Source organism: Elaeis guineensis, chromosome 6, assembly GCF_000442705.2.
Source record: "Elaeis guineensis isolate ETL-2024a chromosome 6, EG11, whole genome shotgun sequence".
In the NCBI taxonomy this organism is placed as follows: Eukaryota; Viridiplantae; Streptophyta; class Magnoliopsida; order Arecales; family Arecaceae; genus Elaeis; species Elaeis guineensis.
In genome coordinates, this window is record NC_025998.2 from 3956042 (window position 1) to 3971891 (window position 15850).

The following is a 15850-nucleotide window of genomic DNA, read 5'->3' on the forward strand; positions in this document are numbered from 1 at the left end:
CTTAATGTCCAGAGCAATCTGAATAAATGGCTATTGATTTTATGGAATTCATTTTCCTACATATACCATGGGCACTTATAGCCAAACCTGCAAACTTTAAGACAGAAGATCAAGCTGTTTAAAAACATCCAAGAGTTGTCATCCTCAATTCAAAATCGCCAACTATAAGTTATGTACTTGCTCAATCTCATGAACCTCAAAAATAATAAACTTGAAAAGTAAAGACTTATGGATCGAGAAGGAACTATTCAAAGACCTTGAAAACAGACTATAAGTAAAAGGTTGTGATGCTAAACTTAAGGGTGATTGATAAGTGCATAAATTTGTCCATAAAAACATTAATTTATAGATCAAATTATCTTTATTCTTTTAAAATTGATACTTCTTCGTATATTTTGCAGGAAATAAGTGCACCAATATGAAGAGCCCGATCTACAGGCTTAAAAAGATCAAACGAGATCAAAAATGGAGTTAAAATGAATTTAAATTTTAAGCCGAAAGCAAATCCGATCCAATTTACAAGCTAGTGGTCCACCATGGACCACTTGGTCCATAAAAAAAAAAATGGGTGAGCCACGTGAAAAGCAATGGCTCAGGGAGAGTGTTTGGTGGGCTTCACTGACGAAATGGTTGCCTGGGTCTTCAAATAATTGATTATGGTCCTAATGCACGTGGACGTGGCTGGACGTGCTATACAGGACTCCCTGATGAAGTGAACGGCGTGCGGATGCTGATGCTGTTTGATGCACGATCATAAAAGCAGAAAACAAATCTTATCGAGTTGAGAAGGATTTCAAATCAAAATCAATTGAGATTCCAACATTTTGAACAAGAAACATCCTTCTATTTTAATCTTATATCGGCAAAACAGAAAATTCTTCCCATTTTAACACCTATAAATAAAGGCTAATATCTTTACTTAGAGATATCTCTCTCCACTCCATAATTCTTGTAAGGGGTCTATGTGACAGGCAGACATACCCACCTTTAAAACTTTTTAGCCACCTTGTTCTCACTTTCTTCCACCTTTCCAATACACGAGAAGGAGAGTCAGCCAGGAGAAGGTTGATCCTAAGCCAAGAGAAGGAGAAAAGTCTGGTTCTGTAAGAGATTTTATTTTCTGTTCAAACTCCAAGCCTTGTTAATGGCTTAGGAGTTGAAAATTTTTGTATCATAATTTTTATTCAGAAATAAATTAGTTATTTTCTTTCTATTTAATTTTTATAATTTTAATTTCTGCAATAGGATAGTTTAAATTTTTACATCTTTTAATTCTGTAATTTTTAATTTCCGCAAGTTCAACTCCAGCAAGTAGAATTAGTCTTTATTTTATTTTTGACTTCAAATCAACTATGTCTGGCTAAGTAATCCCTCTGGAGTTTGCGATGAAGCTAGATCATGAATAGAAGTCTGCTCTATTCAATTTCTCTTTTCGAGTTTTTAAATTTTTAGAATCCTTCTCCCTTCATCTCTCTCGCCAAGAGACTTGATGGGCTATCGTTGGGTCAGAATCCCTTCATAGTCCATGCTTGATTCGGTGTAAGAGAGGATGATTGATAGAAGGATCACAATTTTCTAAATCATTTCTTCTCTTTCCATGTGGAAACCTTGATGGGTTATAGTTGGGTCAGAATCCCTTCATAGCCTATATTTGGATAACACAAGAGAAGTGAAGAAAGGAAGGGTCTCTTAATTAGGGTGAGAACAAAATGTTTGATGGATCATAGTTGAGTTAAATCTCTTCATGATCCATGCTTGTTCATATTTACACCTTGATCAAGGGACATTATAAGAGAAATCATAGGAAGGCTCTTTAATTCATTGGTCTAGTGGATTCAAAAGCCCTAGATCTTTTAGATAATTTATCTTTATAATTAATTAATTTATTGCTTTAGTAGTTCATAATTCAACAAACAATCTCTTCTCTTTTTCTCTAAAGCTCGCCTGAGCAAGCATTTAAATACAATTCAAAATCCAAATCCTCGTGGGATCGACTCGTACTCGTCGGACGTGCTACATTGCACACCGTACGCTTGCGGTAAATTTAAGACATATCAAGTTTTTGGCGCCGTTGCCGGAGAACTGGCGTATTTAAATTGTATTTCAGATTCTTGTTCTTCGTGCTTTTAGTTTTAGTTTTAGTAATTTCTTTCTATCTTTTAAGTTTAATCAAAATCTGTCCTGACATAAGGTTACCCTGACGTACTGGAAGTTACGTTGTATGGTTATCCTAGGACATATTTTGATTTACATAAAAAAAATTTGTTACCATTAATTCTTAGATTTTTCTTTTAAGTGCTGCTTATTTGCTTAGTTAATTTTTTACTTTTAGATTAGAATTATCTCATTATATTTAGATTGCATAAGTCTCATTTTCTTATTAACTGATTTAATTTTTTTTATTTCTTTCATAACTCATTAATCCAAAAATTAACATTTACTTTAGTTCTGTAATTAGATTAACATAAAAAAAAAATACTAATCGCATAAGATTTAATTAATATAAAGAAACAACTAAACTTTAAAAATCTTTCACTTTATTTGGTCACCTTGCTTTCTTTGCATTGCATTTTTATAATATATCTTAAGGGCATCACCCATTAATCAGATAAGGTGAGGATTTGATCACCCTTCTTTAGCCCACAAATCACCTCCTTGCATCTATATAAACTAATCCTTAAATAAAATTAATTAGACGCCAGCCTTAGAACATTCAAGCTCATTAGGACAAGAAAATCTAAGAGTTAGATCGGGTTCAAGTGGGTTAGCCTGTCAGTGTCTAGGAAAGTGGTTCAGGAACTATGTTCCGAAGAAATGTGGTTATCTAATTAGGTCCGTTGCGAAAGCATGGGGAACCTCCCACCAATCTTACACTTACCTAGCTGATTCGGTTAGCCGATTTCGAACTTGGAGTGCTCGGAGACGACCTTGACAGTTAGGAGCTGTCTAGAATTAGGAAAACTTTAGTCAGTACTCCTTTTCTTTTCTTTTCTCTTCTTTTGATTGAAAACTTGATTGAAAAAAAAAATTAAAATAAAAAAAATAAAAAAAAAATACTTTCTTCATTTCCTTCGTGGAAAAAAGTGGCGGGTCGACTAGTAAGAATTAATTGGATTCCTGTTTCAAACTCAATAACTTCTACAATGGGAGAACCCAATCAACCCCAAACCCTTAAGGATTTATATTATCCAGTCGGTTCTGTCCAACCTTCTTGCATCAGGTTGCCCCAACCCACTGCAAACAACTTTGAAATTAAACATCAAATCATTAACATGCTTCCAAAATTCACGGAAATAGAGGATGTATACATATTCATTAGAGAGTTTGAAGAGGTTTGTGCAACCATGAGGCTGCAACAACTGTCAGAGGGCGAGGTTAAATTAAGACTGATCAATTTTGCCCGAAAGGACAATGCTAAAAAGTGGCTCTATAGTCTTCCAAACCAATCTGTCACAACTTGGGAGGGTTTTGTAAGAGTGTTCCTAAAGAAGTTCTTCCCCTATCACAAAACAGCTAGGATTAGGAATGAGATAAACCAATTTTACCAACTAGCTGGGGAATCATTCTGGAAATACTTCGATCGCTTTAAGAATCTCTTGACCCAATGCCCACACCATGGAATAGAAATATGGAGGCTATGCCAGATAATTTATGAAGGGCTAGATTCAAATTCTAGAACTATGCTAGAGTCCATGTGCCAAGGTCAATTTATGTACAAAGAACCCACTGAAGCCTGGCAATTTCTAGAAGACCTAGTTAAGAAAAATTTACAATGAAAAACAACTAGAAACCTGAGAAACCAACACCTTCAAGAGGAATGCATCAAATTCAAACTTTCCTAGCTGCAGAGGCCAAAATAGCAACATTAACACGTAGGTTAGAGGCCTTAGAGCTACAAAGACTAGCCAGTGTGAACCAAGTTTCTGCACCCATGTGCAATGCATGTAGTGCACCCGATCATGTCCTTAAGGAATGTCCCTTCCTGATGAATCCAATAGAAAATGGATGTGCACAGGTAAATGCCACATACCAGAAACCAGTGAACAATCCCTATGCACCCACATATAACCCAGGTTGGAGGAATCATCCAAATTTTTCTTGGTCACAAAACCCAAATGTAGGTGGTCCTAGCTACAGCCAGCAAAATCCAAGGCCTAACCCTGTGATAAACAACCCACCAGGCTTCAATAATAATAAAAAGAAACTTAATTCTCTAAAGAAAAGTTTAGAAGTTCTGGCCAAATCCAATACTGACACCAATGCCACACTGAGCAATTTCATGCAAACCACGGGTCAACTCATAAACACTAACTCTCAAGCCATTGTCCGTTTGAAAACGCAAGTGGGTCAGCTAGCTTCTGCTATGAGCGAGCGAGAACGAGGTAAGCTACCAAGCCAACCTGAACCTAATCCGAGAAACCAAAATGGTCCACGACCCCAATAAGGGAACCAAGTCAGTCATGTGAATGCTATTCATACCTTAAGATCTGAAAAACAAGTGGACAATAAGTTAGGTACATCTAATGATAGAGAAAATTCAATTGAGTTACCTTATGAAAAATCTACCTTACAAACTCAAGCTCCTGAAATTATAGTACATCAAGCCCAAAATCCAAAATTCCTAAAGCTCCTTTTCCAAATCGACTAAGGCCCAATAAAAAATCAGAATATTTGGATAAAATTTTAGAAGTGTTTAAGCAAATCCAAGTAAATATCCCTCTTTTAGACATGATTAAACAAGTTCCAACCTATGCTAAATTTCTAAAAGACCTTTGTACCAAGAAAAGAGCCACCAATGTACCCAAGAAAGTATTTTTGGCAGCAAGTGTGAGCTCATACTTATCTAGTCATGTGCCAATAAAATATAAGGATCCAGGATCTCCAACAATTTCATGTGATATTGGAGAAACCCATATTGAAAAGGCCTTGCTGGATTTAAGAGCTAGTGTAAATATTCTTCTATTTTCAGTTTATAAGCAATTAGGATTAGGAAAACTTCTACCGACAAAAATCGCATTACAATTAGTAGATAGATCTCTTAGGATCCCTAAAAAAATGGTAGAAGATGTTTTAATCAAGATTGATAATTTTATCTTCCCTGTAGACTTTATCATTTTAGAGACCGAACCAGTTGCGAACCCTAAGGGTCATATCCCAGTTATTTTAGGAAGATCATTCTTAGCTACTGCAAATGCTGAAATTAACTGTCGGAATGGACTTATGAAGCTATCTTTTGGAAATATGAAAATTGAGCTAAATATATTCAACCTAAAATAAGAATCCTCCCAGCATGCTGATGTAAATGTAATTTAAGAAAAAATTTATGAACCCATTGACATTAGCGATGAAGAAGTCGATTTCGAGTCTAGTCTCTGACCAATCAATGAATCTGAAGCAATCAATAAAATTCTTATAAATAATAGGAATAGCCAAAGACAAGAACCTTCCATTAAACCAATCATAAAAATGATTAGTCCATCATCCAAACCATCAATAGAGAAGGCAACCAAATTAGAATTGAAACCCCTCCCCAAACACCTTAAATATGCATATTTAGGTCTAGAAGAAACTTTGCCTGTAATTATCGCATCTGACCTAAATTCTAAACAAGAAGAGGAGTTGCTAGAAATTCTGAAAAAGAATCGTGAAGCAATAGGCTGGACCATGGCTGATATTAAGGGAATAAGCCCTTCTATAGTTCAACACAGGATTCACCTAGAGAAAGAGGCCAAACCAACTAGAGATGCTCAGAGAAGACTTAACCCAGCCATAAAGGATGTAGTCAAAAAGAAAATTCTAAAGTTACTTGATAATGGAATCTACCCCATCTCTGATAGCTCGTGGGTAAGCCCTGTACAAGTGGTACCTAAAAAGTCTGGGGTAACAGTGGTCCAAAATGAAGCAAACGTACTTATTCCAATTAGGACACAAACAGGGTGGAGGGTCTGTATAAACTATACAAAATTGAATGCTGCAACAAGAAAAGATCACTTTCCATTACCGTTTATTGATCAAATGGTAGAAAAATTAGTCGAACAAGAGTTCTACTGTTTTCTTGATGGATATTCCGGCTATAATCAGATCCCTATAGCCCCCGAAGATCAGGAAAAGACTACATTCACTTGTCCATTTGGAACCTTTGCTTATAGGTGTATGCCCTTTGGATTATGTAATGCGCCGGCAACCTTTCAGAGATGCATGATCAATATTTTTTCAGATATGGTTGAACGATTTCTAGAAATTTTTATGGATAACTTTTCTGTCTTTAATCCGACTTTCTTCGAATGCTTAGATCATCTGAGATTAGTTCTAGAAAGATATAAGGAGAAGCACTTAATTCTTAACTGAAAAAAGTGCCAATTCATGGTTAAAGAAAAGATAATTCTCGACCATGTAGTTTCGAAAAAAGAAATTGAAGTGGACAAGACCAAAGTAGATCTTATTGCAAGTCTTCCACCACCCAAATCTGTCAAAGAAATTCGTTCATTTCTAGGACATGCTGGATTTTGTAGAAGATTCATTGCCAATTTTAGCAAAGTGGTTCGCCCATTAATTAATCTCTTAGCAAAAGAAATCAAATTTGAGTTCACTCATGAATGCCTAGAGTCTTTTGAATTCCTTAAAAAGACACTCATTTTAGCTCCTATCATTCATCCTCCTGTCTGGTCTGAACCTTTTAAATTGATGTGTGATGCGTCTGATCATACTGTGGGTGCAGTTTTAGATCAAAAAATTAATAAGCTTCCTAGAGTTATTTACTATGTAAGCAAAGCCTTAAATGATGCGCAGCTTAATTACACTATCACTGAAAAGGAGTTTCTGACTGTTGTCTTTGCCCTAAAAAAATTAGATCTTATTTGGTTGGGTCACAAACTATTGTCTATACTGATCACTCAGCCATTAGACATCTCCTAGCAAAGAAAGACGTCAAGGCGCGCTTGATACGATGGATCTTACTCCTTCAAGAATTTGACCTAGAAATCAGGGACAAAAAAGGTACGAAAAATGCAGTAGCGGATCACTTGTCCCGAATCATAGTCGCACCATTTAATAAATCACCTATCAATGAATTTTTTCTTGATGAACAGCTCATGTCTGTGTCCACTGAACCATGGTATGCCGATATTGTCAACTATTTAGCCATTGGTAAAGTTCCTTCTCATTGGACTACTCAAGACAGATACAAATTCTTTGCCCAAGTGAAGTATTTCATTTGGGATGATCCATACCTCTTTAAGCAGTATCCTGATCAAATAATTAGTATGTGTCCCGGACAATGAGGTTAGAAGCATTTTATCATTCTGTCATGATCAAGTATGTGGTGATCACTTTGCGTCCAAGAAAACAGCTGCTAAAGTCCTTCAATGTGAATTTTATTGGCCCAATCTATTTAAGAATGCATACGAGTACTGTAGAAGTTATGCTCGATGCCAACAAATGGGACGAATCACCAAGAGAAATATGATACCTCTCAATCCAATCTTAGTGGTTGAAATTTTTGATGTGTGGGAGATCGATTTTATGAGCCTATTTCCAAACTCATTTGGAAATGAATACATTTTAGTAGCTGTCGACTATGTCTCGAAGTGGGTAGAAGCTCTTTCCTGTAGATCTACTGATAGCAAAGTGATCATAAAATTTTAAAAAAAAATATTCTCTCCCACTTCGGCACTTCTAGAGCAATTATTAGTGATCGGAGGATACATTTTTGCAACCGACCCTTTGCCACATTAATGAAAAAATATAATGTCACTCACAAGTTGGCCACACCTTATCACCCTCAGACTAGTGGACAAGTAGAAGTGTCCAACAAACAGATCAAACAAATCTTGGAAAAAACTGTTAATACCAATAGAAAGGATTGGTCCTTGAAATTAGTTGATGCACTATGGGCATATCGAACTGCCTTCAAGACCAATTTAGGAATGTCTCCCTATAGGATTGTGTATCGAAAACCTTGTCACTTGCCTGTTGAGCTAGAGCATAAAGCCATGTGGGCTATTAAAAATTTAAATATGGATTTGGACATAGCTGGAAACCATAGGAAGCTTCAAATTAATGAATTAGAAGAACTTAGAAATGAAGCATACGAGAATGCTAGGGTGTACAAGGAGCGAACCAAAGTATTTCATGATCAGGCAATTATGAGAAAATCATTTACTCCTGGACAAAAAATTCTTTTGTATAATTCTAGATTACACCTATTTCCTGGAAAGCTTAGGTCTAGATGAACAGGACCTTTCTTAGTTAAAGAAGTCTTCCCACATGAGCTATAGAAATTGAAAATCCAAGTAATGGTGCTGTGTTTAAAGTTAATGGTCAAAGATTGAAACCATTCTTGGAACTACCCAAAGAATCTATTGACGAAGCCATGGTTCTCTATGAGCCAATTTATCATGATTAAATTGCTTAAAATATTTTGTCTGGCTGAAAACATTAAACTTAGCGCTTCTGGGAGGCAACTCAATTTTTTTTTTCAACTAATATCTTTTCTATTGAATAAATAAAGATACCAGTCTTCGGGCTTCGCGGACTTTCAGACCAACATTGCACCGGATCACCTTCAACAAAGAACACATATTCATCAGGTGACATCTTTCTTTTTCTTAATGTCTTTCTTTCTTCATTAGAAATAATGATATTTAAGTTGGAGAGTAAAAAAAAAAAAGAGTATTTTGAGCAAAATAGATTAGGAAAAGAATAATAAGAATTAGAAAGTATTTGCTAATGACTGTAGTGAGTTAAGAAGTAGATTAGTGGGCAGACTTTTAGCAGCTTACTTAGATCATTTAAAGGTTATTAGCACTTCTAACTGCACATGCACGCTGACAAGGCAAATAGGTGCTGGTTGTGAGGCCGACTGAGGACTCAATTATCACTTAAAATTGGCAATTGATGTACACTCCAATCAAAAATTTGAATTGAGGAAAGAGCTACCTGCCTAAAATAAAAACACAGAGTATATGTGGATTGCCTTAAGCTTAGTAACCGGATCTCTGCACCTAAGTCAAGTGTGAAGGTTCGCATCAAATAGTGAAGGGAAGGCCAGGATGCTCAACATGTAAAAAAAAAAAAAAAAGGCTGTGTGAAAGCTACCTTAAATTCATGAACTTCATTTAAGAGTGTATAGAAAATTAATCAAAATAAGGTGATAAAAGAAGATATATTTGTCCTTTACAAGTCAACACTCAAATGCTAAGTTGGCCATCACAAACACAAGTGCTGTAGATCTTTCGATGTATTCTAAAGAAGTTTCTAATTGTACTAACTACGAAATTTACTTCTAAAGCTCAATATTTAATTAGTGATACTTGCTAAATTTTTTTTTTTGACTTTCAATTCTAGGTCTACTTCTGTAAAAGAGGATCTTAAAAAAAAAAATAATAATAATAATAATAATAATAATTATATATATATTGCATTACTAAGAGATTAGCAATAAATAAGATGAGGGGTGTGATAAGTGCATAAATTTGCCTATAGAAACATTAATTTATGGATCAAATAATCCTTATTCTTTTAAAATTGAAACTTCTTCGTATATTTTGCAGGAAATAAATGCACCAATATGAAGAGCCCGATCTACAAGCTTAAAAAGATCAAACGAGATAAAAAATGGAGTTAAAATGAATTTAAATTTTAAGCCGAAAGCAAACCCGATCCAATTTACAAGCTAGTGGTCCACCATGGACCACTTGGTCCATTAAAAAAAATGGGTGAGCCACGTGAAAAGCAATGGCTCAGGGAGTGTTTGGTGGGCTTCACTGACGGAATGGTTGCCTAGGTCTTCAAACAATTGATTATGGTCCTTGATGCACGTGGACGTAGCTGGACGTGCTATGCAAGACTCCCTGATGAAGTGAATGGCGTGCGGATGCTGATGCGGCTTGATGCACGATCGTAAAAGCAAGAAACAGATCTTATCGAGTTGAGAAGGATTTCAAATCAAAATCAATTGAGATTCCAACGTTTTGAACGAGAGACATCCTTCTATTTTAATCTCATATCGGCAAAACAGAAAATTCCACCCATTTTAACACCTATAAATAGAGGCTAATATCTTTACTCTAGAGATATCTCTCTCCACTCCATAATTCTTGTAGGAGGTCTGTGTAACAGGCAGACATACCCACCTTTAAAACTTTTTAGCCACCTTGTTCCCACTTTCTTCCACCCTTCCAACACACAAGGAGAGTCAGCCAGGGGAAGGTTGATCCCAAACTAAGAGAAGGAGAGAAGTCTGGTTCTGTAAGATATTTTATTTTCTGTTCAAACTCCAAGCCTTGTTAATGGCTTAGGAGTTGAAAATTTTTGTATCAGAATTTTTATTCAGAAATAAATTAGTTATTTTCTTTCTATTTAATTTTTGTAATTTTAATTTTTGCAATAGGATAGTTTAAATTTCTGCATCTTTTAATTCTGTAATTTTTAATTTCCACAAGTTCAACTCCAGCAAGTAGAATTAGTCTTTATTTTATTTTTGACTTCAAATCAACTATGTCTGGCTAAGTAATCTCTCTGGGGTTTGCGATGAAGCTAGATTGTGAATAAAAATCTGCTCTATTCAATTTTTCTTTTCGAGCTTTTAAATTTTTAGAATCCTTCTCCTTCATCTCTCTCGCCAAGAGACTTGATGGGCTATCGTTGGGTCAGAATCCATTCATAGTCCATACTTGATTCGGTGTAAGAGGGGATGATTGATAGAAGGATCATAATTTTCTAAATCATTTCTTCTCTTTCCATGTGGAAACCTTGATGGGTTATAGTTGGGTCAGAATCCCTTCATAGCTTATACTTGGATAACACAAGAGAAGTGAAGAAAAGAAGGGTCTCTTAATTAGGGTGAGAACAAAATGTTTGATGAATCATAGTTGAGTTAAATCTCTTCATGATCCATGCTTGTTCATGTTTTACACCTTGATCAAGAGACATTATAAGAGAAATCATAGGAAGGCTCTCTAATTCATTGATCTAGTGGATTCAAGAGCCCTAGATCTTTTCGATAATTTACCTTTATAATTAATTAGTTTATTGCTTTGGTAGTTCATAATTCAACAAACAATCTCTTCTCTTTTTCTCTAAAGTTCGTCTGAGCAAGCATTTAAATACAATTTAAAATTTAATTCCTTGTGAGATCGACTCGTACTCGTCGGACGTGCTACATTGCACACCGTACGCTTGCGGTAAATTTAAGACATATCAGTGATATTTTTTTCCACCAAGGAAGATTAACGCAAAAGTTGGGATCCTTCCAAGATGGCATGTCTAAACCATAAAGTGAGTAGTCAAGCCCAAAAGTGGCATGAGGAGTTTTATTTCAGTTATTCAAGGAGCACTCCTAGTGATCTTTTGAGATGAAAACTCTCATTCTATAAGTTCACCCCCGACTTTTACATAAGTCCCTAAGTTATCTTCCACTCATAATCACTAATGCAGTCAACTTCCAGATTAACAAAAGATATGCTTGATACTAAAATAAGCTTTTAAAAAATCAGCAGTTTTGTCCATTTTTATACAACATGAAAAACAATTTCTCCTGAATGTATAAAACAATTGTGATGCTTATAAGTTTAATATGCTAAATTTCAGTTTTCTTGCAAATAACATGCACAGCCCTTGCCATTGTAATCATGCTACGGCTGTAGTGATTACAAAGATCTTGAGTTATTCAACAATCACAGTATGCCATTGGCATCTCTTCACTTCATCAACCCTGCTTTCATTTCATTTGATATATTGTCACCATCTTTTGTTTCCGTTTAAAATCACACTAACAAAATGAGATAATCAAGAAATCATTTGGCCCTTTGCCTTCAGACGTTTATCCAGATATAGATTTCTTCAAATACTTCCACTAAAGTTTCACGTCATATATGTTTCAGTCAAGCTCGCATTTTTCTCCATCTACCCCCAGCACTTCACTTCTCAATTCCAACTAAAACTTCACACTGCATATCGTCTGCTCCTAGCTTTCAACGCAAAATCCACTTTCTAAATAGTCTCTGTATCCTAAACTGTCATGCTGACACCGGTAGGCCTACTGCCAATTAGAACTCCCTAGAAGCTCTTTAAAGTCATTGACCCCTCAAGAAACATATGAAACAGTGAAAAATCTCGTGACACGTCTTGATTCGACGCAACAGCCTATGCTCAGATTCAACTACAGCATACAAGGTGCAAGAATCTTGTAATATGAAATAGAAAGCAGCCCTAGCCACTATAAGGTCCATCCTTCAAAATTCAAGGCAGAAAAGGGAAAGGGGATCTTCTCGCGTACCAGATTCTCCTTCCGCAAGCTTTTCCAGCTTCGCCCCAACCAACCGCCTCTCATCAACTCCACCGGCTTTCAGCTCGTAAATCACCTAAAGAGTTCAAGAAAAGAACAAGAAAGCAATCGAGACCATCAGGAAACCAGAAATCACCAAATACGCTAATCAAGAAACATATGGAACTTGAGAGATCGGGACCTGGCGGTGCTCCCAATTCCAAACGGAGACGTGATCGGAGTCGCCAGCGGTGACGAGCCATGGATGCGTGGGGTGAAGCTGGATCTTTACGATCTTTTCAGCCGATGGACGGAATGCCCTGAGCCGAAGCATCTCTACCCCCCCCCGCACTCCTCTCAGCTGATCCCTCCTATATAACAAAAGATCAAGAACACGGTGGAGGTCAGATCTGCGACAAAGATCTCATTCTCAGGATCTAGACATGTGATCCAAGAAGAACAGAATAGCCATTAATGGCGCTCGGAGGTTGCTCCCAGGCGGCCTGAGGGAAGAAAGTCGGGCTTTTGCGTTTCCTTTTTCTTGCCGGGGGCCAGATCCAGCCTGCGTTGATCGTCGTGTTAGCCAGGCCCAGTTCTAAGCTCAGTTTCCAGCCCAACCGGAAGACGATATCAGTATACGTGGGTCGCGTGAATATCATGTCGCAGCAGCGACGGACTTGTGCATAGCATTAGCGAATGTTTAGGTCCATTAATTTTGACTTGAATTTGATGGAACGTAGTTCAGCTATCACCGTTTGTTTCAGTGAAATTGCTAGCTTTTAATTGCAGATTTAGGCAGGATGGGCTCATGGGTAATGTAGGACTAAGTCTAATAAAGTCGAGTTCACTAGATCAAATGGAATCAGGTCAAGTTGGATTATGTTAATTCAAGGACATCCAAGGCTCGCTTGCATTCTTGCTTTGTTCCTTCCTATTATTTCCTTCTGATATAAATTTGGTTACTTCTGTTTAAAAGCATGAAAGTAGATTTGATTTATTAAAATTGTACTCCCACGGTCCTTAGAAGAGTCACAAGTATGTCCTTGTATGATTCATATTTTCACAGTAGAATGTTCAATCAAAAAATATTTTTTTCATATCAGAATGGTTATTATTTATTTATGATTTTCTAATGTTTTTTTCTCTTACACATGTACTAGAGGAGCGGGTGCGAGAAACGAGGGTCATCAAGATAAGATCTCTTAATTTTTTTAGCTCTCATGCAAAAGAGAGATTTAGCTGTGGATTATACCTAGCAAAAGCAAGAATTGGATGTAAACCCATGGGCATTGTTAATTCCGCTTGATGCAGAACGTCAAGCTAAAGAATATTTGGGCCAGATAGAGCGTATGAAGTAGTGAAAGCCCAAACAAATGAATTGGAGCATCAAAACAGCGATCTGAACATCAAACGGCTATAACTTTTAATCTAAAAAAATTATGAAATTCATAATATATGGATAGAAAGCTTATTTTGAGCCCTATGGTCGTGAACAGGATCTACTAGTTTATCTCAATTTTTGGGTGCAAATCCCATTATTTTAGTAGGTTTTTGGGGCATTTTATTAGGTTTTATTTTATTTTCAATTGGACTATTAATTTATTTTAATGATATCACATTATTTTGATATTTTACTATTTACGAACTACCGTGATGGTGTTGAGACATTATAAATATTTTGTTTGTATTTATTTAGTTCTTATTAATAAAATATCAAGATTAATTCTCCAATTGAAGTCTAAGATTTCTCCTTGTACTTTGAAGAATTTCATCTTGTATGAATTTTTATTTTTATTCACTAACACTTCGTCACCTTTCTTATCTAACGTGATTAGAGGTAATACAGATAACCAAGTCTTTACAAGTCTATTTTGGATGCTAGAAGATTTTATCAGCCTAATAAATCTTGCACCAAGGCTTCTACTTAAAAGATATAATTGAAAAATAAGTTGTTGGATGAGATCAAAACACCCAAAGTGGAGCTTGTATCGACAACTTATTCCTGCTTTTTATGATAACCAATTTGACTTTAGAGTAATTTTTTGTACACTGCATGCGGTGTAGCAAAAATATACGGTCTCATCTAATTAGGCTACATAGTCATCGCTTTCCAATGTACATTTAATATCTCTAATTTTATTTTTTCATTTAAAATTTTAAATGATAAAATATTTTTTTTATCTGAAAAAATTATGAATCCTATGCCATATTATGACATCCTGTGGTCAAATTATGACTTTCTATTCATAATTTGACCACAGATGTCATAAAGAAGGAAGAACATTTTCATCATTTAAAAATTTTATAAATCTTTAATAATAAAAATATCCTTCCTTCTTTATGATTTTTGAAAAAAAATTATGACTTTCTATATATAAAAATTATAAGTTAACCATAAGATGTCATGGCACATAATGTCATAATTTTTTTAAAATAAAAAAATATTTTTATCAATATTTTTATCATTCAAAATTTTAAAAAAAAAATAAAATTAATATATTAAATATATTATTAAATATATATTAAAAAATAATAACTACGTACCTCAAATAGTTGAATAGTATGCTCTATGTCATTTTTATTGCCCCCCATGCGGTGCACAGAGGCTTTGTTTTTGATCCGAAAGTCTTGCCGCTTAAAATTGGGCCAACGTACTAGTAACAGGAAAACTCGCTCGCGTGCTCACCCTTCCGTTCACCTCTTCCGGCGGTCCCTATGTATGATGTATCCTATTGATGGCTTACGACACCTAAATAGGCTCTAAACAAGGCAATATGAACAATAGTCATGGAAATGTCATCCATGATAGAGCAGAATCATGGTTGTCCTTTTCAAAGTCCTGTTCTTATTTCTAGGAGTTTAAGCTGTCCAACACCTTCAGGTTGGCTATTACAAGAGTTTAGAGGGAGAGGAGGGTGGGGGAGGGAGGAGAGATTTATGACATGTAATGAACAACATACTAATATTTTTGATACATAACAACATACTGATATTAGAGATGTCCAAAATGAGCTAATAGAAGTCAAATGTAATTACATAAAATTAGATGTTCTATATACTAGGTTTGTTAGGAATTGCAGTTTTTTCTTCCTACTAACAAGTGTAACTTGGCTACTGATTTATATTCTTAGTGACTCGGAGGATTTTCATGTTTTTTTTTCAAATTAGAAAAAGAGAACTGGTTGTAAAGATCTAGGATCTTGTCTGAAAAATGGAATAAACAATTATGATTTTGTTTGTTGGGATCTTTAACTTGTTTAAGTACTCTCTCCAACATATAACCGATGTGGGATTAAACAAACATTATATAAATCCGCATGCTAGTTCCAAGAAAACATACTAGATTGGGATAAGATTATGCACTTTGTCAGCCCACATCTAAGTATATTTCAAATCAAGGTAACATCAACCTATGCTATACTAGGACCTGAAAATATAGGCTTAATCTTTGACGGCACCGTAACATCTCATAGTGTTGGGATTTGTATGTTGACTAGAGATCAAAATGGTCAGGAGTTGTTTGCCACGTGACAAGATCCATCCCCTTGCACCATACTTGGCGCTAGGCCCCAAGCTGCTTTGAAG

The 15850-nt window shown here is 35.7% G+C and overlaps 1 pseudogene; it reads right to left on the reverse strand.

Annotated features, from left to right (window-relative positions):
* LOC105047793 (uncharacterized) overlaps positions 1-12893 on the reverse strand; it is a 37203-nt pseudogene extending 24310 nt beyond the window's left edge.
* Between the last annotated feature and the right edge of the window lie 2957 nt (positions 12894-15850).